Source organism: Dromiciops gliroides, chromosome 2 (assembly GCF_019393635.1).
Source record: "Dromiciops gliroides isolate mDroGli1 chromosome 2, mDroGli1.pri, whole genome shotgun sequence".
In the NCBI taxonomy this organism is placed as follows: Eukaryota; Metazoa; Chordata; class Mammalia; order Microbiotheria; family Microbiotheriidae; genus Dromiciops; species Dromiciops gliroides.
In genome coordinates, this window is record NC_057862.1 from 465788082 (window position 1) to 465803968 (window position 15887).

At 42.9% G+C, this 15887-nt stretch overlaps 1 pseudogene; it reads left to right on the top strand.

The window, feature by feature from the left end:
* Window positions 1–335: 335 nt before the first annotated feature.
* Window positions 336–432, top strand: LOC122744984 (annotated as a pseudogene).
* The last annotated feature ends 15455 nt before the right edge of the window (window positions 433–15887 follow it).

Sequence of the window (15887 nt, forward strand, 5' to 3'; positions counted from 1 at the left end):
ATCAATTATTCCAGCTTCACCTACTCTACCTCCAATCATACTGGAGTATTTATTCCCTGTTTCTGGAATATGTCTTCATACTTTGCCAAGTCTATGTCTAGGTTGGTCACTAAGCCCTTCTAGTGAAGGAGTTGGAGTTGGGGGGGAGCCCCTCATCTATAACACAGGGATAAAGCACCCACCCTAGATTCAGGAGGACCTGAGTTCAAATCCGGCCTCAGATGTTTGACACTTACTAGCTGTGTGGCCCTGGGTAAGTCACTTAAGCCTCATTGCCCTGCAAAAAAAAAAAATTTATAATAATTAATTAAAGAGTTGGACATGACTGAAACAACTGAAGGACAACAACATACTAAAGCTGGAACAATACAAAGATTAGCATGGCCTCTGTGCAAGGATGACATGCAAATCTGTGAAGCATTCTATATTTTTTACTTACTTGGGAAGAAAAAAGATCATGGAGAAGCCTCTCAGCATAGAGGTAGTAAACTCGTGGGGCAGAAAGAGGCAAACATTCTCAGACATGGCCAAAGTCTTACTTTGCTTTGACTTTGCTATTGGTGTGAAGGGAGAGTGACAGTGATGTAAGAAAAGAGCATCCAAAAAAAATTTAAGGAAAGAAAGATCACAGAAAATGGGAAAGAGGAAACTGGCCTGAAGAAGCAAAGTTTATTCCAATTTTCAAAAGAGAGAAGATGTGATCCAAAAAGAATAAGCTAGTGAGGTTGACTTCAATTACTGACAAGATTCTAGGATGTATTATTAAAAGGATGGTTTGTGAACATTTATTTTTTAAATAATTTTCATGGATAGCTTTGTTTTTATATCACCTACATTTCCCCCTTCCCCCCATACCTTCCCTCTTTCTTCTTAGAGAGCCAACCCACATAATAAAATATTTTAAAAAGAAAAAAAAACTAAGAAAAGGAGAAAAAACTATCAACAAAACTGAGCATGGTGACTATTTGAAGGTATGTGAAAGGTTGTCTTGGGGAAGAGGGATTTGACTTGTTTCTTTTGCTTGACCAACAGCAGAATCTATGATCAATGAGTGGAAGTTATGACAAAACTGATTTGGGTTTCACATAAGGAAAAGTTTCCAAACAATTAGAGCCCTCCAGACATAGAATCTGCCATAACAGAAGACAGCATTATTCTTCCTCACTATGGATCTTCAAAGGAAGGCTAAATGACAGGGTTGTCAGAAAGATGACCCCTGCTCAGGTTGCCCTAGATGGCTCTGTGGTCTCTTCCAACTCTGAGATTGATTCTATCTTATCTTTTTTGGGGGGGGGGTGAGGCAATTGGGGTTAAGTGACTTGCCCAGAATCACACAGCTAGTAAGTGTTAAGTGTCAGAGGGCAGATTTGAACTCAGGTCCTCCTGAATCCAGGGTCGGTGCTCTATCCACTACACCACCTAGCTGCCCTCTGAGGTTGATTCTAAATTAGTCTCCTTTTCTACAGGAAATGGGGAGGCTTTGGTCTTTCATTCATTCATTCATTCAATATGTATTTATATAAATTTACTGAGTCTGAAAAGTGCTTGTGGAATAAGTGATTGAATGAATGTATGAATAAAAAACCACACACTATGTGCCAGGCCCTGTGCTAGGTACTAGAGGACAAAAAGTCAAAAATGAAACACTTTCTGGCCTCAAAGAACTTAACTTTTTTTTTTCCTGGTTATGGTTCCTGGTTCCTTCTCTTCCTTATTGGAAAGTGCTAGGCTACTGAGCAAGGTAGACTCCTGAATCAAGAGTCGTCTGCTCAAGAATTGGAAATCTTGGGAATGCCCATCAATTGGGGAATGGCTAAACAAATTGTGGTACATGAATGTAATGGAATACTATTGTGCTATAAGAAACGATGAAGGGGGGGCAGCTAGGTGGTGAAGTGGATAGAGCACCAGGAGTACCTGAGTTCAAATCCGACCTCAGATAATTAACACTTACTAGCTGTGTGACCCTGGGCAAGTCACTTAACCCCAATTGCCTCACTAAAAAAAAAGAAAGAAAGAAAGAAATGATGAGCAGGTGGAGTTCAAAGAAACCTGGAAAGACTTAAGTGGGCTGATGCTGAGTGAAGTGAGCAGAACCAGGAGAACATCGTACACAGTAACAGCAACATTGTGTGATGATCAGCTGTGATAGACTTAGCTCTTCTCAGCAATACAATGATCCAAGATAATTCCAAAGGACTCATGATAGAAAATGTTCTCTAAATCCAGAACAAAGAACTGTAGATTCTGAATGCAGAGTGAACTATACTGTTTTTACTTTTGTTTTTGTTTCTGTTTTTCTTTTTTGAGGTTTTCCCCTTTTGTTCTGATTCTTCTTTCACACGACTAAAGCAGAAATATGTTTTTATTTATTTATTTTTAGTGAGGCAATTGGGGTTAAGTGACTTGCCCAGGGTCACACAGCTAGTAAGTGTTATGTGTCTGAGGCCGGATTTGAACTCAGGTACTCCTGACTCCAGGGCCGGTGCTCTATCCACTTCGCCACCTAGCCGCCCCAAAATATGTTTAATTTAATTGTACATGTAGAACCTATATCAGATTGTTTTCTGTCTTGGAGAGGGGAGAGGGAAGGGAGGGAGAGAAAAAATTTGCAACTAACAATCTTATGAAAACAAATGTTGAAAACTATCTAATAAAATACTTTTATGATTTTAAAAAAAGAGTCTTCTGTTCTATGGGATATTTCTTACCTTTATAACCTCATTTTTTCCACATCAGTCATTCTGGTAAGCTTGGGGATATCCCCAACTCCACCTTGAATTACCCAGTCCTAAAATTTAATAGGTGAGGGGCAACTAGGTGGCGTAGTGGATAGAGCACTGGCCCTGGATTCAGGAGTTCCTGAGTTCAAAGCTGGCCTCAGACACTTGACACTTACTAGCTGTGTGATGCTGGGCAAGTCACTTAACCCTCATTGCCCCGCAAAAAAAAAAAAAAAATCAATTGGTGTAATACCAAACTTGTTAGCTCCATCCCAAACCCATTTTTATCTTCCTCTTGATTGTCTTCTCTCTCTTAAATCAGTATCATTTTCCTACTCATCCAACCTTGAAAGCTCAAGACCACTTCAAACCTTTTCCTTTCACCAAATCCTATAGATTCTACCTCTACTATAGCTCTAGAATCAGGCCTCTCTTTCCCCCTTCCCATCAGCCCACTCTAGTTAGCTAAGTTCCTTAATACCTCTCACCTGTCTTGATAGCTTCCTAGCTGGTAGGTTTCCGCTTCTTTCAGGTTCAAGCTATCATTACCTCCCTGTAATGTTACTCTTCCCAAAGCACAGACAGCAATGATTATCTCAATTCCAATTCAAAACCTTTATTCTACCAAGTTCCCTACCAGCTAAATCTTCATTCATTTAACAAGCATTTATTATGTGCTTACAGTATACCAGACTCAGTGATAGATGCTGAGGATACAAGGCCAAAAATTCAACAGACCCTAACTTTAGTGTGATGTTCTCCAAGAAGTGAAATAACAGACACAGAAAAGTGAGTCTAAAATTCAAAGATACAAATTAATTTCTAGGAAAGAGGGTATTAATTAGCAGCTTGGGAGAAGGGGGGAACAGCCTTCCATAGGAGATGGTACTTGAGCTTTGAAGGGAGCTTAGGAGTCTAAGAGGGGGAATGCATTCTAGGCAAGAGGGAATGACACAGCCCCAGCAAAGACAAGAATGGCCATGTATAGGGCCGCCATTGATTTACAAGCTAACCCCAATCTATTATCCCAGTTTCACCTACTCTGCCTCCAATCATACTGGATTATTTATTCCCTGTTTCTGAAATATGCCCTCGTACTTTGCTGAGTCTATGTCATTCTTCAACCAATTTCTTGACCTGGAATGCCATCCCCAACTTCCTATCTATGCCTGATCAAATCAAGAGCCAAATATTACCTTTTTTGGTGAAGTCTTGGGCTGGTCTCAGAACATGAGTGAGAGATTAAAAAAGGAAGTGTCTCTGTGTTCCATTAAAATGCATTCGCAATGTCAAGAGATCCAGATTAAGGCTCAAATGGGAGCAGTGGGACAGGAGTTCAGAGGGATTAGACAGGCATGGGTGGGTCAGTCACCACCATTAGAAGAAGCCAGTTGGTATTGGCTTCCTGGTTACAGATCGAACTTCAGGGAATGAAGTCTTCCCTTATTACTTCTTCCCTCCCCACACCAAGCCTAAAGTGATTACTCCCTAAACCTCCAGCACTTTTCCTTGAGAGCTGGGACCAAGTCTTTTTTTTTTTTTTTAGTGAGGCAATTGGGGTTAAGTGACTTGCCCAGGGTCACACAGCGCTAGTAACTGTTAAGTGTCTGAGGCCATATTTGAACTCAGGTCCTCCTGACTCCAGGGCCAGTGCTCTATCCACTGTGCCACCTGGCTGCCCTGGGACCAAGTCTTAATGGGTTGACATTTCCCAAGAGGATACCCCCTAGAGGATCCCCCACCAAAGTACATTAGCACTTAAGGAACAATAACATTTTAGTTAATGGCTGTTTGCCTCTTCAACCCCTTTCTGCTAAAGGCAAGCAGGATATTTTCTCCTAAAAGCAAAACACAGGGCAGCTAGGTGGCATAGTGGATAAAGCACTGGCCCTGGAGTCAGGAGGACCTGAGTTCAAATCCAGTCTTGACACTTGACACTAGCTGTGTGACCCTAGGCAAGTCACAACTCCAATTGCCTCAACAACAACAACAAAAAGCAAAACACAACAAAATAAGTCAAAATAAAGGGTGTTGGTGCTGGTGTAAAGGTTTGTGTTGTTCTGAAGGCAGAGAGAAAGACAGAGAGAGACCAAGACAGACAGAAACAGAGACAGAGACTCCTGCTTTGTGTGAGGGCAGGAGATGGAACTTTTCTATTGACCTCCCCTATTCTCTCTGGCTCACTGGGGCTGTGATTGTTTTTCTTGGCTCACCCAGGATAAAGGAACTCCTTAGAGACAAGCCTGGTCCTCTCCCCACGCACCCCCTGCAGGCAAACACTCATGCAGTCTGTGGGTTCCCCCTCCCACTTCTCAGGTTTTTAAAAGGGACGAGTCACTTCATCTTTTTCTCCCCAAATTTAAAGGAGGCACCTGGAAGAACAAGAAAAAATGCCACCCTCTTTTCCCTGGGCATTCTCTCCTTTCTCCTAACCTTTCTGTTGTTCAGTTGTGTGTGACTATTTGTGACCCCATTTGGGGTTTTCTTGGCAGTGGGTTTTCTGGAGTGGTTTGTCATTTCCTTTTCCAGCTCATTTTGCAGATGAGAAAACCGAGCAAATAGGATTAAATGAAATGCCAAGGATCATACAGCTAATATCTGAGACTGGATTTGAACACAGGTCTTCCTGACTCCAGACCCAACTGTCCCCTGACCCTTTTTATCTCACTACTTTTTTTTTGGTGGGGCAATAAAGGTTAAGTAACTTGCCCAGGGTCACACAGCTAGTGTCAAGTGTCTGAGGCTGGATTTGCACTCAGGTCCTCTTGAATCCAAGGTCAGTTCTTTATCCACTGTGCCACCTAGCTGCCCCTACCTCACTACTTTTTTTCCATTCAATAATATCGTTTGTCCTTAGTTCTAGAAGAGGACCATGACATCGAGGTGATGTCATGACTTGCACTGAATTGGATTTAAGTGAAGGAGGGCTTTGCAAGGCCATCAACCTCACTCTCTCCTCTGGAGCCATCTGGGTCTAGGAGCAATAGAGATGGCCCTGGATGTTTAAGGCAATTTGGGTTAAGTGACTTGCCCTGGATCACACAGCTAGTAACCGTCTGAGGTCTGATTAGAACTCAGGTCCTCTTGACTCCAGGACCAGCTCTCTAACTGCTGCACCACCTAGCTGCCCCTGTTCAATAATCATATAAAGATTGAAGAGACAACCTCACAAAAGAGATGAGGAACCGGTCTCAAGTCAAGAAGAACTGGATTCAAATCCTTCCTTAGATACATGCAAGGGCACTGGAAGCTCTGTGGGGTCAGCACAGTGATTCAGCAGCCCAAAAAAACGAAGGCAATCTGGAACTACATTCACAGAGGCCTAGTTTCCCAGACTAAGGAGATGATTAGTCCTGCTGTACTTGGCATTGGTTAAGGCACAACAGGAGTATCATGGTCAGTTCTAAGCACTACAGTAAAAGAAAAATGTTAATAAGTTAGAAAGGATCCCCAAGGTGAGCAGTAAGGAAGGCCAAGGACTGTGAGTGCATGCTATATGAAGCTCAGCTGAGAGAATTGGGAGTGTTCAGCATGGAGAAGACTCAGGGTTGATGTGGTCTTTATGTTCAAATATTTGAAGGGCTGGCACACTGAAGACAGATTAGATTTAATCTGGTTAGCTCCAGGATGCAGAACCAAGAGGCATGGGTGCAAGTGGCAAAGAGACATAGTAGGCCACATAGAAGGAAGGACTTCCTAAGAGTTTATCCTGAAGTAGAAAGGGCTAACATGGGAGGTGGTAGTTTTTTCCTCAGAGATGGTCTGCAAGCAGAGACTGGATGATCACTTGGCAGCCATAATGCAGGGGGAATTCTTTTTGGGTATGGGCTAACCTAGGTGGCCACTGTGGTCTCTTCTGATTCTAAAAATGTGGTTATTCTGGGAAATTGTATTGCATGGGCAAGACACAACCTCTCTGAACCAATTTCTTCTTCTTTTTTGGCGGGGGGGGGGGGGGGGGGGGGGGGGGCGCCGGGCAATGAGGGTTAAGTGACTTGCCCAGGGTCACACAGCTAGTAAGTGTCAAGTGTCTGAGGCCACATTTGAACTCAGGTCCTCCTGAATCCAGGGCTGGTGCCTTATCCACTGCACCACCTAGCTGCCCCCCAATTTATTCTTTTGTAAAAGGGGGACAGACAACACTTGACAGGATGGTTGTGAGGTTTAAGTGAAATATTGTGTAAAATTCTTTCCAAACCTTAAAGTGCCATGTAAATATCAGCTATACATTATATACATGCATGTATGCATACATACATAATCAAAATGGTCTAGTTTCTTCCCTAGATCCTTTAGTGTTTGCTTAACCTCTTGCAACAGGCAGCTCTGCCTGAAATTACTCCCTGTCACCCCCACCCAAGTTCTTTGAAGAAATGGGGGACTAATGGGTATAGAACACTGTATCAGACTTTTCCTATGTGTTGGTTAGGTTTTGCTGAACTGTTCCGCCCTCTTTCAGACAGGGAGGGAGGAAGGCTACATTAGGTAATATAGATGATATAAAAATGAAAGGTTGGGTTAAAATTTTATTTTCTTCTTTTTTTAGTTGAAAAAGAAAGGAATGTTTTAATAAGTAAATAACTGCAAAATTATTATTTAAAATTGTGTCCCTGTACTTGAGAGCATCCCTGGTACTGAGCAACATCAGAGAACCCCCACAGTCAGCCTTAAGGAGGTGCCTTATGCCTTCTCTCTCCCTCTCTCCCACTAGAGAATGAAGGGAAAATGGATGTTAAAATGATAATAACAATTAGGACTGCAGAGTTCTCCTTGCATCTGGCCATTTTCCTCCAGGGCTTTCAGCTGGTTCAATGGCCCAGAAAGGCACCTCTGCCTTCTCAGAAACCTTTTGTCTTTTTCGCATCTCAAAAACAGAGGACATGACCTAGTTAATCTACATGCTGCTGCCTCTGAAGCTGCTGCTGCTTCTGGAGCTGCTGGATTATTCTTCTCAGCTGGAGTGTGGTCCCTCTGGGAAAGAGCCTGGGACTTTGTGGCAGGGGACCTGAGACTCCTGAGGCTGAAAGACCTGGAGCTGGAAGAGATCTCAGAGGACATCTAGTTTAATATCCTCATTTTACCGAGGCCTAGAGAGGTAGTTATTCACCTAAGGTCACACAGGCAGTAAGTAGCAGCAACAGTTAAAAGCCAGCTCCTCTGATTGCACACTGCACATGATTGCACATTGTATGTTCATTGCAGTGAGTCATGCTGCCTCTCAAATGAGCTATGAGATTCTGGGCAAGTTATTTAATTTCTCTGAGCTTCAGTTTTTTCTTCTGTATCAATCAACACATGCTAGGTGCCAGACCAATGCCAAGCACTGGGGATACAAAAAGAGACAAAAGGCCTGCCCTCAAGGTGCTTACAATCTAATGGAGGAGACAACTTTTGAATATAGACAAACAAGTTTCATACATGATAAAGAAGAAATAATTAGAGGGGCATCTAGGTGGCACAGTGGATAAAGCACCAACCCTGGATTCAGGAGGACCTGAGTTCAAATGGGGCCTCAGGCACTTGACACTTACTAGCTGTGTGACCCTGGGCAAGTCACTTAACCCTCATTGCCCTGCCAAAAAAAAAAGAAGAAGAAATAATTAATGGAGGGAAGACACTAGAATTAAGAAGGGATGAGAAAGGCTTCCAGGAAAAGATGGGGTTTTAGATTAGGCTGAAAGAAAGCCAGGAAAGTCTGGAGGCAGAAGAGTTGAGGAGGGAGAACGTCCTAGGAATGGGGGACAGCCAGAGTGGAGAGATGGCATGTCTTGTTTGTGGAACAGCCAAAGTCACTGGGTTGAAAAGTCTGCGGCAGAGAGAAAGGTAGAAGACTAGAAAGGTAGGAGGGGGGTAGGGTATGAAGGGATTTGAATGCTAAAGAGAGAATTGTGTATTTTATTTTGGAGGCAATATAGGGCCATCAAGGGTGATATTATAGCTGCTATGCGTTAGGAAAATCAGTTTAGTGGCTGAACAGAAGATGGATTGGAGTGGGGAGAGATTTGAGGAAGGCAGACCCACCAACAGGCTATTGCAATAATCCAACTGTGAGGTGGTAAGGGTCTGCCCTAGAGTAATGACAGTGTCAGAGGAGAGGAGAGGATTTATTTAAGAGAGAGATGCTGCATGACTGAGGGAAAACAATCCTATTCTCAATAATTCTCAGGAACTCAGCAGGTATGTGACAAAGGCTCTTTTATTTTCTTCTCCTGAGAAGAAGGCACCCTAGTGTGCAGCTAGTGGGTGTGTTATGGGCCCATAGCAGCCTAGAAATTCTCTGGGGCACATCAAAGAACCTTCTCCTTGAGAAACTAATCCAAAGGACAGACACACCTAAAGAGATAAGTGGAACCAGACTGAGCTAGTTTTGGGACCTCCACCCTTCATTCTAGTCTCCCTCAACCCCGGGGAGATAAATTTGGGTGTGCCTGCTTCCTTTGTGTCCTGAGGAGATGGCTTCAGAGATCTGCAGCCACCCCTCACCCAATTCCTCCAGCCACCACCAGTGGGGGATGGTCCTCCTTCACTAAAGGAACTTTCCAGTGAGATGGTCACCCCCATCAGTCCTCTATAAAAGTACCTGCCAGTCTCCTGATTGAGGAGATTGGTATCTCAGAGCCACTCTCTCTGTGACATGCCTTTCTCCCCATGAGAAGTCTAAGGACTTCTTTCATGGTTTCCCTTCCCTTCCCCTTTGCTTGCCTAGAAATAAACTACCATCTTATTCTAACTACTTTTGTGTGCAAGAGGGTGTAATTCTTTTTTTGTTTGTTTGTTTTGTTTTGTTTTTGTTTTTTTGGAGGGGCAATGAGGGTTAAGTGACTTGCCCAGGGTCACACAGCTAGTATCAAGTGTCTGAGGTCAGATTTGAACTCAGGTATTCTTGAATCCTGGGCTGGTGCTTTATCCATTTCACCACCTAGCCGCCTCGAGGGTGTAATTCTTTAAAGAGGAATTCCTAAGGACCCCAAACCCCTATCCCCTTCACAAACCCTGTACCCCATTTCTCCATGACAGGTGCAAAGAAAGGGGGCTTGCAAGCCCTGTTTTAAACCCTAGTCCCTAATGCTAGTGGACCTTCCCCTTTTTTGTCATTGGTCTGATTACGCAAGGGTTACAATCTATGGAAAAACTAGCTAATTGGAATGCAGTATTCCCATCCCTCTTCCTTATATGGACATAACTCAGGAGTGGCCCTTATTCTTCCTTACGTGGACACAACTCAGGATCAGGCCTTATTGAGACCAGGGTTCTTTGAACCATGTGATTTTGTTAGCCAGAGGGAGAGGAGGGTATCTGAGATCTTTGTCCTAAAAACAGGTCAGGAGGAGTATGATTGATTGTTATATCTCCATTGAGAGGAAACAACTACCCATTTTCTCACAATGACTAATGTGAAAATATCTTTAACTTGATTGCACATGTATAACCTACATCATCAGATTGCTTGCTGTCTTGGGGAGGGGAAACGGGAAGGAGGGAGAAAAATTTGGAACTCAAGATCTTATAAAAAAATGAATATTGGGGGGCAGCTAGATGGCGCAGTGGCCCTGGAGTCAGGAGTACCTGAGTTCAAATCCGACACTTAACGCTTGCTAGCTGTGTGACCCTGGGCAAGTCACTTAACCCTCATTGCCCCACAAAAATAAACAAAACAAATTAAAAAAATGAATATTGAAAACTATCTTTACATGTAATTGGAAAAAAAATACTGTTTATGTCATGGGGAAAATGGAATACGGGGTTTGGGATAGGGGTAGCCATAGAAGTTTGGGGTCCTTAGGAATTCCTCTTTAAAGAATTACACCCTCTTGCACACAAAAGCAGTTAGAATAAGATGGTAGTTTATTTAGGGACAAGGAAAGGGAGGGGAAGGGAAGGGAAACCAAGAGAAATAAATCCTTGGACTTCTCATGGGGAAAGAGGCATGGCACAAAGCATGTGGCTCTGAGATACTAATCTCCTCAAGCAGGAGACTGGCAGGTACTTTTATAGAGGACTGATGGGGGTGACCATCTGACTGTGGAAAGTTCCTTTAGTGAGGAAGGACCATCCCCCACTGATGGTGGCAGGAGGAATTGGGTGAGGGGTGGCTGCAGGTCTCCCAAGCCACCTCTTCAGGACACAAAGGAAGCAGCCACACCTAATCTTATTGCCCCATGGTTGAAGGAGACTAGAATGAAGGGTGGGGGGGTCCTGAAACTAGCTCAGTCTGAACTGGTTCCTCTTACCTCTCTAGGTGTATCTGTCCTCTGATTTAGTTTTTCAAGGAGAAGGTTCTTTGGTATGCCCCAGAGAACTTCTGGGGTGCTCTGGGCCCATAACAGTTTACTTAAAATAAATAAATAAAGAGATGTTGCAAAGGTGAAATCAAGAGGTCTTGGCAACAGCTTGGCTATGGGGGTGAGAGATTGAAGAGTCAAGATTAACTTCTAGGTTATGAAACAGAGGGATTAGGACAGTGTTGACCTCCACAGTAATAGGGAAGGTGGGGGTAGGGTGGGGAGAATTTTTTTGTTTAATTTAGTTTTCAACATTTGTTTATATAAGATTTCCAATTTCAAATTTTTCGCCCTCCCCCCATTCCTCCCCTCCCTCCCCCCCTCCCCTAGACAGCTGGCAATCTGATATAGGTTATATATACATAATAACATTAAACATATTTCTGCATTAGTCATGTTATATGAGAAGGATCAGAGCACAAAGGAAAAACCTCAAATCAGAAAACCAACAGCATCAAAAACAAAAGAAATAGTATGGTCCAATCAGTATCCATATTCCACAGTTGCTTTTTTTTTTCCCCCTGGATTTGGAGAGCTTTTTCCATCATGAGTCCTTTGTAACATTCTTGTACCAATGGATTGGTGAGAAGAATCTAGTCTATCACAGTTGATCAACACATAATGTTGATGATACTGTGTATAATGTTCTTCTGGTTCTGTTCATCTCACTCATCATCAGTTCATGCATGTCCTTCCAGGTTTCTCTGAACTCCACCTGCTCATCGTTTCTTATAGCACAATAGAATTCCATTAGGTTCATATACCACAATTGTTCAGCCATTCCCCAACTGATGGACATCCCCTCAATTTCCAATTCCTTGCCAGCACAAAAAGAGCAGCTATAAATATTTTTGTACATGTGGGTCCTTTTCCCTTTTTTATGATCTCTTTGGGGAAAAGACCCAAGAGTGCTATTGCTGGGTCAAAGGGTATGCACAGCTTTATAGCCCTTTGGGCATAATTCCAAATTGCTCTCCAGAATGGTTATATCAGTTCACAGCTCCACCAACAATGCATCTGTGTTCCAATTTTTCCACAGCTTCTCCAACATTTATTATTTTCCTTTTTTGTCATATTAACCAATCTGATAGGTGTCAGGTGGTACCTTAGAGTTGTTTTAATTTGCATCTCTCTAATCAATAGTGATTTAGAGCATTTTTTCATATGGGAATAGATAGCTTTGATTTCTTCATCAGAAAACTGCCTGGGGGCAGCTAGGTGGCACAGTGGATAGAGCACTGGCCCTGGATTCAGGAGGACCTGAGTTCAAATCTGACCTCAGACACTTAACACTTACTAGCTGTGTGACCCTGGGCAAGTCACTTAACCCCCATTGCCTCACCAAAAAAAAAAAAAAAAAAAGAAAACTGTCTTTTCATATCCTTTGACCATTTCTCAATTGGGGAATGACTTGGATTCATATAAATTTGATTTAGTTCCCTATATATTTTAGAAATGAGGCCTTTATCAGAGGTACTGGCCATAAAAATTGTTTCCCAGCTATCTGCATCCCTTCTAATTTTGGATGCATTGCTTCTGTTTGTACAAAAACTTTTTTTTTTTTTTTAGTAAGGCAATTGGGGTTAAGTGACTTGCCCAGGGTCACACAGCTAGTAAGTGTTAAGTGTCTGAGGCCGGATTTGAACTCAGGTACTCCTGATTCCAGGGCCGGTGCTCTATCCACTGCACCACCTAGCTGCCCCTGTACAAAACCTTTTTAATTTAATGTAATCAAAGTCATCCATTTTGCATTTCATAATATTCTCTATCTCTTGTTTGGTCATAAACTGCTCTCCTTTCCAAAGATCTGAAAGGTAGATTATTCCTTTTTCTCCTAATTTACCTATGGTATCACCTCTTATGTCTAAATCATCTACCCATTTTGTTTTGTTTTGTTTTGCAGGGCAATGGGGGTTAAATGACTTGCCCAGGGTCACACAGCTAGTAAGTGTTAAGTGTCTGAGGCTGGATTTGAACTCAGGTACTCCTGAATCCAGGGCCAGCACTTTAACCACTGCGCCATCTAGCTGCCCCCCATCTACCCATTTTGACCTTATTTTAGTATAAGGTGTCAGACATTGGTCTATGCCTAATTTCTGCCATACTATCTTCCAGTTTTCACAGCAATTTTTGTCAAATACTGAATTCCTATCCCAAAAGCTGGGGTCTTTGGGTTTATCAAATAGTACATTACTGATGTCATTTACTACTGTGTCTCCTGTGCCTAGCCTATTCCACTGGTCCTCCACTCTATTTCTTAGCCAGTACCAGATAGTTTTGATGACTGCCGCTTTACAGTAGAGCTCCAGATTTGATATAGCTAACCCACCTTCCTGTGCATTTTTAAAAATTATTTCCCTTGATATTCTTGACTTTTTGTTTTTCCAGATTAATTTTGTTATTATTTTTTCTAGCTCTATAAAATAATTTGTAGGTAGTCTGATTGGTATGGCACTGAATAAGTACATTAATTTAGGTAGAATTGTCATTTTTATTATATTAGCTCAGCCTATCCATGAGCAATTGATATCTTTCCAATTTTTTAGATCTGATTTGATTTGTGTGAAAAGTGTTTGGTAATTGTGTTCATAGAGTTCCTGGGTGGGGAGAATTTTAAGATGAAAGATAAAGAGTTAGATTTTGGACATTTTTGAGTTTAAGATGTCTATTGGAGGGAAGCTAGGTGGCACAGTGGATAAAGCGCTAGCCTGGAATTCCAGAGGATCTGAGTTCAAATCCAGCTCAGACGCTTGACTCTTACTAGCTATGTAATCCTGGACAAGTCACTTAACCTTCATTGCCCCACCAAAAAAAAAAAAAACACAACAAAACAAGATGTATATTGGAAGTCTAGTTTGAGATATCTGAAAGGTAGTTGGAGATGTCATATTAGAGGTGGGCAGAGAAGCTGGGGCAGAATATGTAGATACATGAATCAGCATTGAAATGGTTAATTAAATCCATGGGAGTGGATGAGAACATTAAGTGAAGTGGTATAGATGAGGAAGAGAAGAGGGCCTACATCCCAAGGGATGCCTACAGTTAGAGGGTGTGACCTGGAGGGGGATCCAGCCAAAGAGACTAAGAAGGAGTGGTCAGATAGGTAGGAGGAGAACTAGGAGAGAGAGAGAGAGAGATGTGGTGTCCCAAAAACCCAGAGAGAAAAGAATATGAGGGAGGTGAGAGTGATCAATGGTGTCAAAGGCTGCAGATAATCAAGACGAATGTAGACTGAGAAAATGCCATTGGATTTGACAATTGAGAGATCATTGGTAATGCTGGTGGGAGCAATCCCAGTGGAATAATAAGGGTGGAAGCCTGGACCATAAGGGGTTAAGAAGAGAGTCAAAGGAAAGAAAATGTGAAATGGAGATAATAGTGGGAACCTCATTTACCTTGAAGGAAAGTGTTTTGTAAACCTTCACCCCACCCCCCTGACAAATGGGAGCTTTTCCTATTGTTGTAGTTCTCAATCCCCCTTCATCAGCCACTTCCTCCTACCCTCCTTCCGGTATTCAATTCAACAAACAATTAGGAAGCCCCTACTCCCCACTAGGCTGTGAGACATCTGTGCTCTTGCCTTGGCTGTCCCTCCCTGCTGGAAACACACTCCCTCCTCATCTCTGTCTCAGAGAATCCCTAGTTTCCATCCAGTCTCAGCTCAAGCACTGCCCTCTCTATGAGGCCTGTTGTTGGAGGCCCTCTGCCCCCCTACAACTTCTTCCCCACCCCCCCATGCTTCTCTTTCCCAAACTACTTGCATTCATTTTGCATAAATATTCTTAAATATGCACGTGTTATGGCCCCCTGCCCCCTCTCCTTTAGAATATCAGCTTCTCAAGGGAAGTGTCATGGGGTGCAGAGCACCCCAGAAATTCTCTGGGGCACATCAAGGAAACTTCTCCTTGAGAAACTAAACCAGAGGACAGATAACGCCTAGAGGAACCAAATCGGACTGAGCTAGTTTGGGATTCCTACCCTTCATTCTGGTCTCCCTTACCCTGGGGAGATAAATTTGGGTGTGGCTGCGGCCTTAGCGTTCTGAAGAGGGATCCGTAGCCACCCCTCACCCAATTCCTCTAGTCACTACCAGTGGGGGATGGTCCTCCACTCCTCCCCCAATTCCCCCAGCTACCACCAGTGGGGGATGGTCCTCTCTCACTAAAGGAACTTTTCACGGGCAGATGGTCCACCCCCATCAGTCCTTTATAAAAGTACCTTCCAGTCTCCTGTTCGAGGAGATTTGGTACTTCTGAGCCATGTGCTTTATGCCAAATCTCCCCATGAAAAGTCCAAGGATTTCTTTCATGGTTTCCCTCCCCCCACCCTTCCCTTCCCTTGCTCCTAAATAAACTATCACCTTATTCTAACTAAGTTTTGTGTGCAAGAGGGTGTAATTCTTTAAAGAGGAATTCCTAAGAACCCCAACCTCTACCCAACCCGTACCCCATTTCCCCCCATATCAGAAGGATTTTGTTTTTGTCTGGTATCTCCTAACATTGCATCTGGCACATAGTAAGCGCTTAATGGACACTTGTTGATTGAAGTTTGTTGGAAAGAATACAAAGTAATCTTAGGCGGAAGAAGGCTCTCCAGACTGGAGGAAATCAGGAAAGGTCTCACGTAGGAAGTGAGCTGTGAAGGAAGAGGAGACCCTGGGAGGAAAGAGGACCAGTGTAGGCAGCCCTGTCATCTCTTGGAGTCATGGGATTCTTCGGGGACTGCAACAAGGGATTTAAATGAAGCAGCAAATATGTTTTAAATACCTACTATGTGCCAAGTACAGTTCTAGGTGTTGGTGTAAGAACATATAGAATATATAAGTAGAAAGAATGTAACAATTCCTACTCATGAGTCAGTGAACAAACATTTATTAAGTTCT